The following is a 14,290-nucleotide window of genomic DNA, read 5'->3' on the forward strand; positions in this document are numbered from 1 at the left end:
GTGCTCTTTTCCATCTGCCATATAAGCAACTCTAGGAAAAGGTGCTTGCTTTTTGAGTCTCTATGTATAATGTTCTATATGGTAGACACTCAATGGATGTTCGTTGATGATCATCACTGAGTTAATGTTACCTTAATTATTCAATTCATGACAAAATCCTAGGCATTATCATTAATTCAAACCTATGAACACCTACCCCTCAAATAAACAAATAAAATGGCTATTCCAAGTGCCTGGATCCAAGGTCCGGCTTATAGGTGAAGCCACTCTCTCACCCTCTATTCTTCCCAAATCACTGTGTTGGCGCAGAGTCTGAAAGAGGCTTCAGTTCCTAACTTAACCACCATTATAAGAGTGAGTTCAACATGGCAATCAGATAACCATAAAGAATCTTAATTAGAGAGGTACCAAGCTAGTGCTTCCCATACCTAGATCTGCAGTATCACCTGGGAAGCATAGTTTTAAACTACAGACTCTTTCCTGTCTCCCTACCCCACCCCACCTCAGGTCTTTTATTCAGTGGTTAGGACATGGGCCTAGGAACATGCATTTTTAAAAACTATCAATATAGTTCTGATACAGCTATCAGGTTCCAGTGCACGGACTCACCTTTGGAATCACTGACTTGAGTAATCCATCAGGATTCAGTTAAGACTTTTCTAAACCCATTGGTCCATTGTGTTACAAGGGATGTAGAACCAAGGAGAGGGGAAGCACTCCCAGAGAGAGGTATGGCAGCATTCTTAGCAAATAGGGTCTATCGGTGGAGGTCCATGCTAGGCAGAGATGCACGGGGTGGGGTGGCATAGGAAGTAAAGATGAGAGCATCAGCCTAATGCTGATTTCAGAAAACCAGGGAGGAATGTGGCGTGTGACCTGAATAACGAAGGAGAGGGAAACTCCAGAGACATGGTTCTTGGGGGCAAGGACAGTAAGGCAGGCAGACAGGAAGGAAGCCTGAAGAACCACGCAGCAGTTCAGGAAAGGCTGCACGGAGGTTCAGCCCTGGGGATTTCCAACACACAGGACAGGAGAGATTTCCTAGCCAGGGTGGTAAGTGGTTCCAGCCTGAATGCTTGCAGAAGGGGTGGGGTGTCAAGGCTGGGCTCCTCTCTCGTTTCAATAAGGAAAGTTGTGGATGCCACCCAGGAGATAGAGAAATGAGGTAGCACAGGGCCAGGGCCAGCCACCTTGGATGGTCTCACCCCAAGAGCTCCAGAATAGTTCAAGTGAATTCGAGGGTGAGCAAAATCAAAGAACGTCACTCAAGGAAATGATCTATTTACTTTTTTTTTTTTTTCAATATTTGCTGATGATGATATTTGTCCCTACTTCACTAGACGTTTTTAAGTGAAGAAAAAGATCTGAAAATCAGGCTGCTGCCAGGCCTTTGATTCTGCCCAGAGGGCTGGGAGTGAGTCCCTGAAGGCACAAGGTGAGCCAGATGAGTGTTCTCAAATAGAACAAGAACCAAGAACCCAGATGCAGGCAAGAGCAGTCCCCTGACACAAGCGAGTCATCCTGGGGAGGGGCAAAGATCAGCCCCAGGGTGGTAGGAGAGACACACATGAGTTGGCAGTATTCTTGGAGGGGAAGAGTCTTAAGTGTGAAAATCAGATCCTACTCTGAACTCCGTGCTGTTGATACTCCTCAGTCCTCTGCTGGCCCACTGGACTTCTCAGCACCTTGTTAGTGCCTCTTTGGTTCTCACCAGGGCATGGGGGAACCTCTGGGTCTCTGTGTGCCCTGCCCAGAGCATGGGGAATCAGAAGCACCATCGGCCTAGACTCCACCAATGCTCTCAGTCCTAAAATGCACTGGATGTGACACGGAGCCAAATGTGGGGCTTCCTCTAGCACATGGAACCACCCATGGCCATGCCTGGAGAAATAGGCCACTAAGCCTGATATTCTCTAGTTTGCTTTTTCCAAACTGGATGCTTCAATAACTCCCCCATCCAAATCTCCAATAGAAGTTTTATCCTATCATAGACATTGCAGCTGCCTCCCCCTTTTCTCCTTCTTATAAAACCCCAGTTTTGTTCAGGTATCCATGTACTCAGAAAAGGATGACCTCATTCTCAGACCCAGGAGCAGGCCTGATCCGTGTAAGGAAAATCTCATTTTTCTTGTCTGATTTGTTCAGAAGTGGTTATGTGACCTAATTCCAGCCAAAGAGACATGAGGGGAAATCTGAGCACTTCTTGGGAAACTTTCAATCTTCTAAGAAAGCTGCAGGAAGAGAGGGTTTCCCCTGTCCTCCACAGATTGCCATGTATGGGTGCTCTGCCCCCGACGGCCGTGGCCATCCTGCTGCAGCAGGAGGAGGAAGCCGCCACCGAAGGTGAGAGAGGACAGCGATGGTGAGAACACGGGTCTTTAAGACATTGCTGAGCGACTGAGTCAGCTAACTCCAGAGCCCACTCTGTCCTGGACTCGTGATGACGTAAAATAATAAACTTCTTCATTGTTTAAAGCAATCTGAGTCAGGGTTTCTTTCGCTTGTAACTATTGTGTTCTAACTGTTAAAAGTTCTGAGAGGAAAGGGAAGCATCTGACAGATCTTTTTCATTCTTTTCCCAAACCCCCAAAGAATGGAAGGGTGGTTTCCGTGCGCTATTCCAGTCTCCCTGGGACTTCCCCCTCCTACCCTCCCCCTTCCTGAACTGGTGTTTCTTTCTCTTTGTAGTCTCCAGTACTTGCATTGTGTTTAGGACTTCTATTTAATTGATATGAATGTAAACAGAAGAATTTGTTTGATGCAATGTGATATAGGAAACCAAAGAAGAGGGAAGTAAAGGTTATGGGTGAAAACTATGAACATTGTGTAAAATACTTAAAATATTTTACATGCAGGCATGGTCATGGCACACATACCTACAGTGCAAATCCAAGTCACCTTTCAAACCCAGTGACCTTTAAGAACCTTTTTATAGAGCTCTACTGTCCTATACAGTAGCCAATAGCAACCAGTGACTTGTCCACACTAGCCACTAGACACATATGAGTATTTAAATTTTTAACTTAAATTAAATTAAAAATTTAGTCACCCTAGCCACATTTCAGTTCTACCACAGGTGGCTACCATATTGGACAGGATAGATAGAGAACATCTCATCATTCCAAAAGTTCTGTAGGCCAGCACTGCTTAGAGGTATCTCTTTAGTCAAAGTGAAGTGATAACCGGAGGCTTAGGAAGCATGGTAGATGGATGGTACAGTGGCAATGACACAGTTTTATGGCAAGCCCTGGCTCTACTACTTCCCTAACCTCTATGAACTGTAGTTTCTTCACAGTTGAAATGGAGATGATAGTATTCACCTTGCAGGAGCACTATGAGGACTAGCATTGATATATATGGGAGATCTAGGAAGGGCCTTATCACATTGCAGATGATCAATAACAGTAAATATTATCCCTATTTCCTTCCTTGGGGATGAGTCATACAAAATTTTATTTTGTCCATACAACCCTCTATAACCTTGACATTCAAAGTGTGGTTCACAGACCAGCAGCATCGGCATTACCATGGAACTCATTAGAACAGCAGATTATCAGGCCTTACCCCAGAGCTACTGAACCAGAATTCACATTTTAACAAGATCACCAGGTGATTTGCCCACACATTAAAAGTTGGGAAGCACTGTTGTATTCAACATGGCAGGCAAAAATTATAAATATGCAAATTATTTGACACAAAAAAGAATTTGAATAATGGACTATGGAACCCTAACCATAATTGAGATGCCTTGGGTTGAAGAACCTGTGAGAACCTAGTGGTTGATCCCAGCAACAGTGAGACCTGGGGTCAAGAAGCAGCAGCCAGGATAGAAGGCCCTTGCACCATCCTAGCAAGATAGTTCTACAAGCAGCAGAATATCCCAGCTCCCTGGGTGGGTATTCCAGTGGCACTCTGAATTCCCCCAGGAGGTAAGTTATTACTGCACAATGAATTACTTCTCAAAATTAAAACAACAATAATCATTCTCTCTTACAGTTCCTATGGGCCAGAAATTCAGAGAGGGCACCAGACCAGGGCCTCAGCTGGAACACTTGCAGGCTGGGGACTAGAATCATCCAAAGGCTCCTCAATCATGTGTCTGACAGCGATGCAGGCAGTCACTGCGGGCCTAGTTAGCATTGTCAGCTGGAACACCCATACATGGCCTCTCCAGGTGGGCTATCTTCCTCAGAAAATGGTGACTGGGCTCCCAGGACAATCAGAGAGCAAGGGAGGAAAGAAGGAGGAGAGGGACAAGGAAAGGGAAGGGGGGAGAAAGAGGGAGAGCAAGCAATCCATAGAAGCCGCAGAGCATTTTATGACCTAGCTTTGGATCATGCAGCATCACTGCTGCCACATTATGTTGGTCAAGGTAGTTACAAAGGTCTGCCCAGGTTGAATGGGAGGAAACATAGACCCAAGATATATCTAGGTCATACTTGACATAATAGAGGTATGCCAAGGACACATTGTAAGTACACCTTGTGGGGAGAGATACTTTTGTGACAGCCATATAATTAAGGCCATCTGGTTATGGCTGTCCTTAGAAAACCAAATCTGCCACATGAATATTCTCTTTGGTCCGTTACTCCTGATCTGAAATCACCATGCCCACTATCATCATCATAAACAAGCTCTTATGTAATGTCTTCCTTGTAGAGAGCATCATATTCCGATTCATATTTATTTATAACAAGTGATAAGATGTTCATCTCCCTTTAGTTACCTTGTTCTTGGGATTTCTTTCATAATTTTTTTTCCGGGAAAAATAGTCCCAAAGCTAGTTTCACTTTCCATTCTGTCTTGTTCTTTTGCATTATTTCATTATAGTCAAGCTCTTTGAATGTGCCCTCAAAGAACTTTGAAAATAAAGTGAGAATAAGTGGAATAGCTAAAAATAATAGCTCATTCACTGGTACTAATTTCCCAAGTAGGTTTTTGGTTGCTATACAGCTTGAGCTTCATTGCTAACGGCAAATAAAACAAAATAATTACAGCAAAATGTGCCCATGCATTAAAATTTTGATTTCCATTTTTTTGTAGTTATCTAACCACCTTGTATTTTCCAACTTAAACTTTTCTCAGTGTGTTTTCATCTTCACAACAAAAGTTTCTTGGCAAGATCAATCTCAATCTGTTAGGTGATTCTTAGAGTAAAATCAAGAAAGGAAAAGGAAGAGATAGTTTTCTTCATATAACAAAATAGAAAATACTAGTGTTTATTTCTCATTTAAAAAAATCAAAGGCAAAACTACCATTGGATCTGGTCTATAGCCATTCATCCCAAATAATGGAGGAAGAGAAACATAAGGCAACTGGCTATAGACTTGGCACAGACTTTGAAGTTCCCAATTTTGCACAACCTTCTGTGTTCCCTTGCCCCAAAAAGTCACATTCTAACTTCTTATGGTCTGCCCCTATGATGGTCCCTTCTCCCTACCCACCTCGTAGCTGCTGTTAACACCTCTGGGTTGCCATTAATTCCTTCTCCTAAAAATCTCACACCCACATACATATACAATCATTCACCATATATGGACACATTCACAGGTACACACAAACTCACATGCACACAGACATGTACACAGTCACATACAATCATTCTTACCCACACGGTCACTCACACACAGTTGCTCCCAAGCATGGGTGCGCGGGCACACACACAAGCACAACCCACCTTCTAGCTTTGGTCATCTTTTCCCTCCCTTGAACACCCTAGCTTCACCCCTAAGCAGGAGGAAAACTTCACATCATGATGAAAGAGACAAAACTTTTTGGCATTTACATGACAATAGTAACATTCCCGTTCAAGATCTACTTGCCAAGGTCATTCAGGGTCCTGAACTCCTCCAGTGCCAGCAGTACATGACTCTACCCCTCTTTTCTGGTAAGCAAGATTATCAGAAAGAGTAAAATTTGCATAGGGTTACCCCTGAATCTGTTTTTTAATTTATCTTTACTGTTGAAAGTATTACAAATGTCCCCCTTTTTTCCCCCCATTGACCCCTTCTACCCCATACCCACCCCCTGCCCCAGGCCTTCACCATTTTTAATTTCACAAAATTCTATAACATAAGTGTTATGGATTGAATTGTGTCCCCCCAAAAAGACATATTGAAGTCCTAACCCCCATTAAATGTGACCTTTTTTGGAAATAGGGTTTCTGCAGTTGCCATCAAGTTGAGATTGTTCGAGTGGAGCCTACTCCAACATGGCTGATGTCTATATAGAAAGAGAAGAGGTACAGAGACACACAGGGAGAACACCATGTGACAAAAGAGGCAGGGGTCGGAGTGATGTAGCTGCAAGGCAAGGAACAAGTGTTATGGCCACTACTAGGAGCTGGGCAGCAGCCAGGAAGGACTATCCAGTGTCAGAGGAAGCATGGTCCTGCTGACACCTTGGTCTGAGACTTCTGGCCTCCAGAACTGTGAGAAAATAAATTTCTATTGTTTTAAGCCACCCAGTTTGTGACGCTTTGTTATGGCAGCCATAGGAGACTAATACAGGAAGTAGTAAAATAAATTACTCCTAGCAGACCTCATGATTGAGGAGACAAGGTGGCATGTTGTTAGCCAGAACAAGCACGAGGAGAGCACCTGAAAGTCAGGCTGAGTGGAAGCCGGAAGCCTGGCTGTCCGAGTCTACTTGGGCTGCTATAACAGAATCTCATAGACTGAGTGGCCTATGGGTGACATAAATTTATTTCTTATAGTTCTGGAGGCTGGGAAGTGCAAGAGCAAGGCCTAAGCAGATTCAGCACCTGGTGAGGACCTGCTTCCTAGTTCATAGATGGCCCGATAAACTCACATGGCAGGAGGGGGAAGAGAATTCTCTAAAGTCTTTTTTATAAGGGTACCAATCAAATTTATGAGGGCTCTACTGTCATTTCCTAAGCACCTCCCAAAGGCCCATCTCCAAATTAATTTGGATTTAACATAAACTTGGGGGGACACAAATATTCTGTCAATAGTACTTGTCTGTATTAAGCAACTAATTTAAAGACCACAAAGCTCTAACAATTTACGAAGCAACTACTTTCTCATTTCTTTTAATCCTCACCAGAGGATATTTTTTTCTGTTGCTTTTCAGTGAGAATGGAAGGGGGGAAGGGAGAGAGAGAGAAACATTGATGTGAGAGAGACACATTAATTGGTTGCCTCCCACACACACCTCAACGGGGCCCAGGGCCAGGGGATCTAGCTGGCAACCGAGGGATGTGCCCTTGACTAGACTCAACCCTGAGACCATTCAGTCTGAGAGCCGATGCTCTAACCACTGTGACAAACCGGCTAGGGCTGAAGCAACTACTTTAGAGACTATTTCAGCTCTTTTAGGACTTTTAAGATGCAGACATGATCTGTTGCTCATAAAGATAAATGCTTATCCCTGTGCATATTTGCATTATATTAATGTAAGTCTTAGGTATAATTGTGTATGTTCTGCATGTCTCTGGGTGAGCATAGTCCACAGAATGTGTTCTGGGCAAACAACGCATTTGCTGCTTTCAACGTCAGCAGCTCAATAGCTGCAGTTGATGGTGTACCTGGGGTATGCTGGGGCTACCCCTTTATGTGAATTGGTTGGAAAAGATTCGAAAAAGAATCCTTGGGCTGTTGGGAGTGTAGACATGGTCGAAGAGCAGAAAAGTAGCTTCCAGATAAGGATAATGTATATTAAAAGAGGAGGGAACAGAAGTTCTTATTTATTGTATCCACTTATTTCACATCTGTATTGATATCTAATCCTAACAACATCTTCAAGCATGGGTGTCATGCTCATTGTAAGAATAGTGAAATTGAAGTTCAGAGAGTTTAAGTAATCTGCTCAAAGACACACAGCTAATAAGTAGAAGAGTTAGGATTTGAATCTAGTTATGTCTCCCTCCTAATTTTGACTTGTAGTAAGAAACTTTTAGACCAACCTTTAGAAAACCTGTTCAGATTTATCTGAATCAAAGAAAGAAGCTAGCTTCATATTGTAAGTAGCCACATCTTTTACACTGAATATCTTACTTTGATATTAAGAAGGCTAGACCAGCATGCATTGTTAAAATGACTCATTGAGAGCTGGGATTTAAGATGGCGATTTTCTCTCCTCCCTCCATAATAATAGAACTTCTGATTTTTATCTAGACCTATGGCCACATTTCTTGGTTTTCTTTCTAGCTAGAGGTGGCCATGTACCTAACTGCCAACCACTGGGAAACAGATGGAACTGTCATGCAGTTTCGGTGAACTTCTTCCTCAAAGAATATTGAAGCATGCCCTTTGCCCCTTCCTTCTCCATCCCTTCTTTCTTCCTGCTGCTTGAAACTTGAACTGGATGGCTTGAACTCTAATGACCATCTTGGAACCTGAGGACAAAGGCTCTACTCTAGGGATAACAGAGCAGTGAGCTGAAGAGTCCAAGTTTCTGAGGACTCTGTGAAGTGGAGTGGTCATTCAGTTCCGGACTGCTCATCCTGCTTGTATACAAGAGAGAAATTAATGTCTATCTTGTTTAAGCTACTGAAATCTGGGTCTTTGTTATTTGTAGCCAATGATAATCCTAACTGATACAGGTTCATCACAGAGACAGGAATAGAACTGAGATTGCCACATGCCAGCAGCTTCCCACATCATGACGGATTTTGGCCCTTAAAAATAAAAAATAAAAGGATGCCACCTTCTCTATGTTCCCTACCTGGGTATCTTCATAGACTTCTTTTCCCCCAACAAAGAGCTTAAAACCCTCAAGTCAAGTATTGGGTACTCAATTCCCTTATATTGCCAATAAAATCAACACAACTTAAGTTTTAAATATTTCTCCATTTATTTTTCTTAGTCATTGCTACTTTTACCTGCATATGTTCTATAACCTAGTTTGTCAAGCTCATATCTCTCTGCTCTTTCAAAGCCCTCATTATAGTTTGAACGTTGAGAGAGCATATAAATGCAAGACCCTGCTACTGACTTTTTACTGGCTCCCCATTCTTAATGATGTAAGGTTGAAGGATCAGAAGAAGAGACCCCAGGGCAAAGGGAAAATGAAATGAAATGCTCTCAGCGGCTCACCAGGAAGGCTCATCTAACTCTTTACCTGGAATGTCTCTCTTTTATAGCTTTGCTTTCTCTCATTATCGATAAAAATATAAAGTCACTGACCAGGAACTCTTTCTTCATCTTCTATATGCTGCCAACATCTCATGAATATTTAATAAGCAATTAAATATTCACAACAAGAGGAGGGAAGCCCAAGTCTAAAACTCTAATCTTATGTGTGATATTTTATAATTCCTTTAAAAGCTAGTCTTTAATTCATTTGACTAGGAACTGAAGAAGCTTATTACTGCAGCAGGAGATGGCCCAGAGGGGCTGGTGGGAGAGATGTTGGGGAAGGGGATGGGTGGTGGAGGAGGCATTGCACACTCAGGAGCCACCATTCCCATGACCCTGCACTCACACACGATCCACTCGCTACCTCCACTCTCTACCAAGGGCCAAACTCCACAGAAACTCCACCCAGCTGCTGTTGTTTGACCTCCCTGCCTCTATGAGTCCCTAGGCATGTGGTTGGCTGTGCAAGGAGGAGTGGAGGGATTCTCCAGAATTCTGCCCCAGGGGGCATGTCTCCTAAAAGATGGGCTCCAGAACTCCAGAGAGATTTAGACTTTACAAAGCCAATTCTTCAAGATATGGGAGGCTCTTTGCTCGTACTGTTTCTAAGTTTGGTTTAGTCAGTTATCCACAGCCACCCAGCGTGGATGCTCAAAGGTGTCTGCTCCCTGAGGGTGCACTGACCTGCACTCAACTCCACCCTCGCTCCTCACTGAGAAGCAGCAGAGTGAAATGAGTCTGTGGACTGCCCTCCCTGGTGCTACCTCCCATCTGCCCAACAGAAGATGAGCTTCAGGGGACTGTTGCATAACCTCAAGTCCACCAAATGCATTTCCTCTGAGCCTTCAAGGCTGGTCTAGAAGATGAGCCCAGTGAACCCACAATGAAATCAGCTAGCCAGCTATCAGGACTTGACTGAGAGAAATGCTTGGCTGGAGTAAACCAACTGCTCCTAACAAAACATTAAACGAGAAGACTGATGGAAATAGAGGGGTACTGAAGACTGAAGCAAAATGAAAAGCAGTAATTAAAAAACAGGAATAGCTGATATTTAGTGAGCATTTGCTGGGACAGAAATTGTGTATACTTTATGCATTTTGGATAACAGTCCTTTATCAGATGTCTTTTGCAAATAAGTTTTCCCAGTCTGTGGCTTGTCCTTCATTCTCTTGGCAGCATCTTTCTCAGGGCAGAGGTTTTTTATTTTAATGAAGTTGAACTTTTCAATTCTTGTTTTTTATCCTTACCCAAGGATATGTTTATTGATTTCAGAGAGAGAGGAAGGGGGAGAGAGAGACAGATAGAGACAGAGAAACATTGATGTGAGAGAGAAACATCAATCGGCTGCCTCCTCAATGGGAGGTTGAACATGCAACCCAGGTATGTGCTGTGACCCGGAATCAAACCAGTGACCTTTTTTTTTGGTGCATGGGATGACACTCAATCAACTGAGCCACACCAGCCAGGGCGCCATATACTTTTATATTCACAGGTTCCAGGGATGAGGTCTCTTTGGAGACCATTACTTAGCCTACTACAAGGACATTAGCCTGACCAAGGGGCCTAAGGGGGACTAGTCCCCTGGCTAGGTCTCCAGAAATTTATGTTATCATTCTAGGGAGAGGGAGTTCTACTAAATAATGACCCAAATTAGGGTGTTAGGTGTAAATATGCTATTTAAATGCAATATATTAAGTTTTCTAATTTGTTTAAGGAAATGTAGACTGCTCATCATCCAGTTACTTTGCATCATGTAGTCAGTCAGCCCCAAGATGATTTGTTTTTCTCCTGGAGCATAATTTCAATTTAATTAATGCTGAAAAAATGAATGTGAGCATGTTAATGTGGAACTAAGTTACAAAATGTTAAATTTAGTATACATTTTCTGAGGTGTGGCTCATTCATGGCTTCTGTTCCTGTCTTCTTGTGCTTGCACAGCTGGTAACTATAAATTCAACATGAAAAAAAAGTTTTGAAAATCAGCAGACTTTTCACCGAGCTTAGGGGTGAATTTGTCACTGAATTCTGTGATGATCTATTTTCACAGTCTGTTGACCTTGGGAGAAGGTAATGGCTATGGTGTCGCTCACATAGGGGTCCAAAGTTAGCCCAGCTTGTCATAGCACAAGATACTTGAAATTTCTATATCCAGACATTTTTTTCTGGCCTAACCACAGAAAGGAGCGCTGAGCCATCCCACCTGATTAAGGAACAGGTGTAATCCCAGCATTGGGAGGGGCCCTCTGAGACGTCAGAGTTCAACTACAGCTCTGGTTAACTTCGAGCACAGAAGTCTGGGGCTGGCAAGGGAGGCAAAGGATGTTACCAAAGCATCAGATCAAACCCTCTTTCTAACCACCATCATCATGTCAATGAGGCTCCATTGCTTCTTCCTCTCATCCCCTATCTGCATGTGCTGCTGGAACATTCTTTTCTAATGGCCTGGGAAGGGAATCTCAGTTGTAAGAGTGGCTATGTGCACAGTTACTAAAGCCCCTTACAATGAAAAGCCCACCTGAGTTCCTCCTCCTCGCTTTCTAAAAGGCTCAGATGGCTCGGGAAGGAACATGGATCTTCAGCAGCTGTCCTCAAGGCTACCAACAGCAACCCCTGTCCCCATCAGCCCCTGACAACCACACAAAAGTACATATTCTCTTTCTCAAGGACCCTTGAGGCTGCCAGTCAATGGCCAACAGAAATGGAAAATCGATTTCAGATTTATCTCCGCTGGGAAGTAAGTATATTCCTTAGAAATAATGAGTTATGAGGTCATGGAAGGCTTGTTCTTTTCCCTGCTTGCAGAGACAATTTAACTTTAGAAGAAAAAGTGACTAATGAACAGGACATTCTAATTCTAGTGATGTGCTTTTCCCATTTTAATGTCAGCTGAACCACAAAAATGTTCATTTTCCTCTCTTCATTTCTCCTCAGGGTTCAGGAAGAATAGTGTCGCCAAAGGGGAAAAAAACTGGGTACTTCTGCTCCCTCCACCCAGCTTCCAAAGAACAAAATAAGATGCAGTTCTGCCGCAGCCAGCGTGTTGTCATTGTTTTTGGTGGAGCCATTCCACTTACCAGCAGGGTGCCCACAAGGCAATATTTTCCATCCTTCTTAGTACTGGAACCTAAGGAAGACAATGTTGTTCAGAACCCAGGGTGCTCAACAAGGTAGAAAGAGGCTTGACCTGCAAAAACAAGAAGTTTCCTTAGCAAGCACAAACTCACAACCCCAGCACCCCAAGTCCACAGGTACGAACTATTGAGTGCCAGCTATGATTCTGCTACTGCTAAAATCCTGTAGACAAGCATCTTCCCATTTAATCCTTGTAAGAGCCCTTTGACATCACACAATTACTAAATTAGAGAATTGGATTAGAACCCAGGTAACAAAGTCTGCATTCTTAAACCCTGTGCTCTAACTAGTGGTTCTCTAACTTAAGCCTACATCACAATCACCTGGAGCACTTGCCAAAGTGGAATGTTGAGCCTCACCCCACAATTTCTGATTCAGTAGGTCAGGTGTGCACACCTTGAGAACCACTACTCTAATGCCTCTCTCTGATCATCAGCAATCATGTTCTAAAAAGGAAAACTTCAGAACACCCTTCTATGACTTCTGTTCCCTTCTCCACTTCCTAAAAGAGAATCTGAGAACAGTGGCTGGTGTAACAAAGGCCAAGAAGGGAAACAGGAAAAAGTAGAGAGTTAGACACACCTATGTCTCTTTTAACAACTCAGTTCAAATGCAACTCTCTATAGTGGTCCAGGACAGTGATGACACACATCCTTAAGACTATGGCTACCTCTTTAAAGTGAATGCCTCTCTTATGTGGGCAATGACTGATCCTGTGGGAATGACTATAGTATCCCCCATCTTAGCTCTTGGATTAGTTCTCATAATTTAGAATACTTTGCATTTTCTATGTCTCTTGAGCTATACTGGCCCTGCCATTTACACCCCATGGTGAACTCAGCCACTGATGCCTCCAAGCGGCTTCAGTGTCAGCACCATGCTCCCTGTGGGTTCGAGGTCCTCTTTCCCTTTAAGGGTATGTCCCCTTCTGTCTCATACCCTCCCTCCCTATCTTACATCATTGCTCACAGTTTCCTCATGGATTGGCTAACTGTTGGCGATTCAACAGTAAAACTGATGCAGCACACAACATGAAATCCCTTAAATAGAGACAGCCAAGTACTTTGATCACATTGGGCAAGGATCTAACCAGACTCCTCTCTCCCACTTCTCTACTCCTAACATCCATAACCTGGACCTGAGACGGCTACCAGTCTCCTCTCTTGCATTCCCTTGGGACTTTCAGAATGGAGTACAATTATACAACTCCTCCCAAGGATCGAGCTGCCTTCTGTAACATCCTGAACCTCTATAAGTAAGGGCTCCCATCCCTCCATAGCCCTCATGGAGCTATTGTGAGGAGGTGTGCTCCTCCAGGAGGAAGCTTGACTGATCAAAGCCTACTTTGCTTACAGACTGACGGTTGTTTTATTATGTTCTAATACCAAAAGTCGTAAGATAACAATAATGGAAGATAAACTTCAAGTTCCATCTGTCTGTATTGGAAGACTCATGGGAAATTATTTCCTTACTAAATATTTACAAAATAGACAGGCTTTGCAAAGAGAACCTAGCATTTGTGGACACTAGAATATAGAGGTTCCAGCTATGCGATTCAATTTCGTCATCATAACAACTGAGAGCTTGGCTTTATTACCCCCATTTCACGGTCAAGAAAGCTGAGGCTGAGAGGTTATGTAATTTGGCCAAGATCAAATTGAGCCACAGCTGGAACCCAGACTTGTCTTTCCTCTGTATTATACGTTTTCCTTGGAACAGGATATAGCAAATAAAGATGGCAAAGTGGAGGCCAAAAAAAAGCAGCCTAGAAAGGAAAATCAAGAGAGTGCATGCAATGAAAAATATCAAAGGCATTTACATGGATTTCCAATTCAGACACCAGTTCCAATGTGTGTTTTCTCTTCCACATAGTACCAAGCAATTAGCGCAATTCTCCATGGAAACTGACTGGAAATCCACAAATTTAACTCAATTCTGATACTATCTCCCTGGAGAGAGTATCGGATTCCACAGGTTAAGGTCTTGGTCCCACAAGACTTCACCCCTCTCCCCACCTCAGATGCTACCTGCAGTCAAGGTTGTCACCTTTGCTCAGGAAA

The 14,290-nt window shown here is 43.2% G+C and overlaps 1 long non-coding RNA gene across 2 annotated transcripts in view; it reads right to left on the reverse strand.

Annotated features, from left to right (window-relative positions):
* LOC148093463 (uncharacterized) overlaps window positions 1–14,290 on the reverse strand; it is a 207,162-nt gene that overhangs the window by 85,657 nt on the left and 107,215 nt on the right. For both annotated transcript variants that reach the window (XR_015714213.1, XR_015714212.1), the window contains exon 2: window positions 12,173–12,282. This is a non-coding gene — a long non-coding RNA (uncharacterized LOC148093463). The remainder of the gene's footprint in view (window positions 1–12,172; window positions 12,283–14,290) is intronic.

This window comes from Miniopterus natalensis, chromosome 3 (assembly GCF_054644295.1).
Source record: "Miniopterus natalensis isolate mMinNat1 chromosome 3, mMinNat1.hap1, whole genome shotgun sequence".
In the NCBI taxonomy this organism is placed as follows: Eukaryota; Metazoa; Chordata; class Mammalia; order Chiroptera; family Miniopteridae; genus Miniopterus; species Miniopterus natalensis.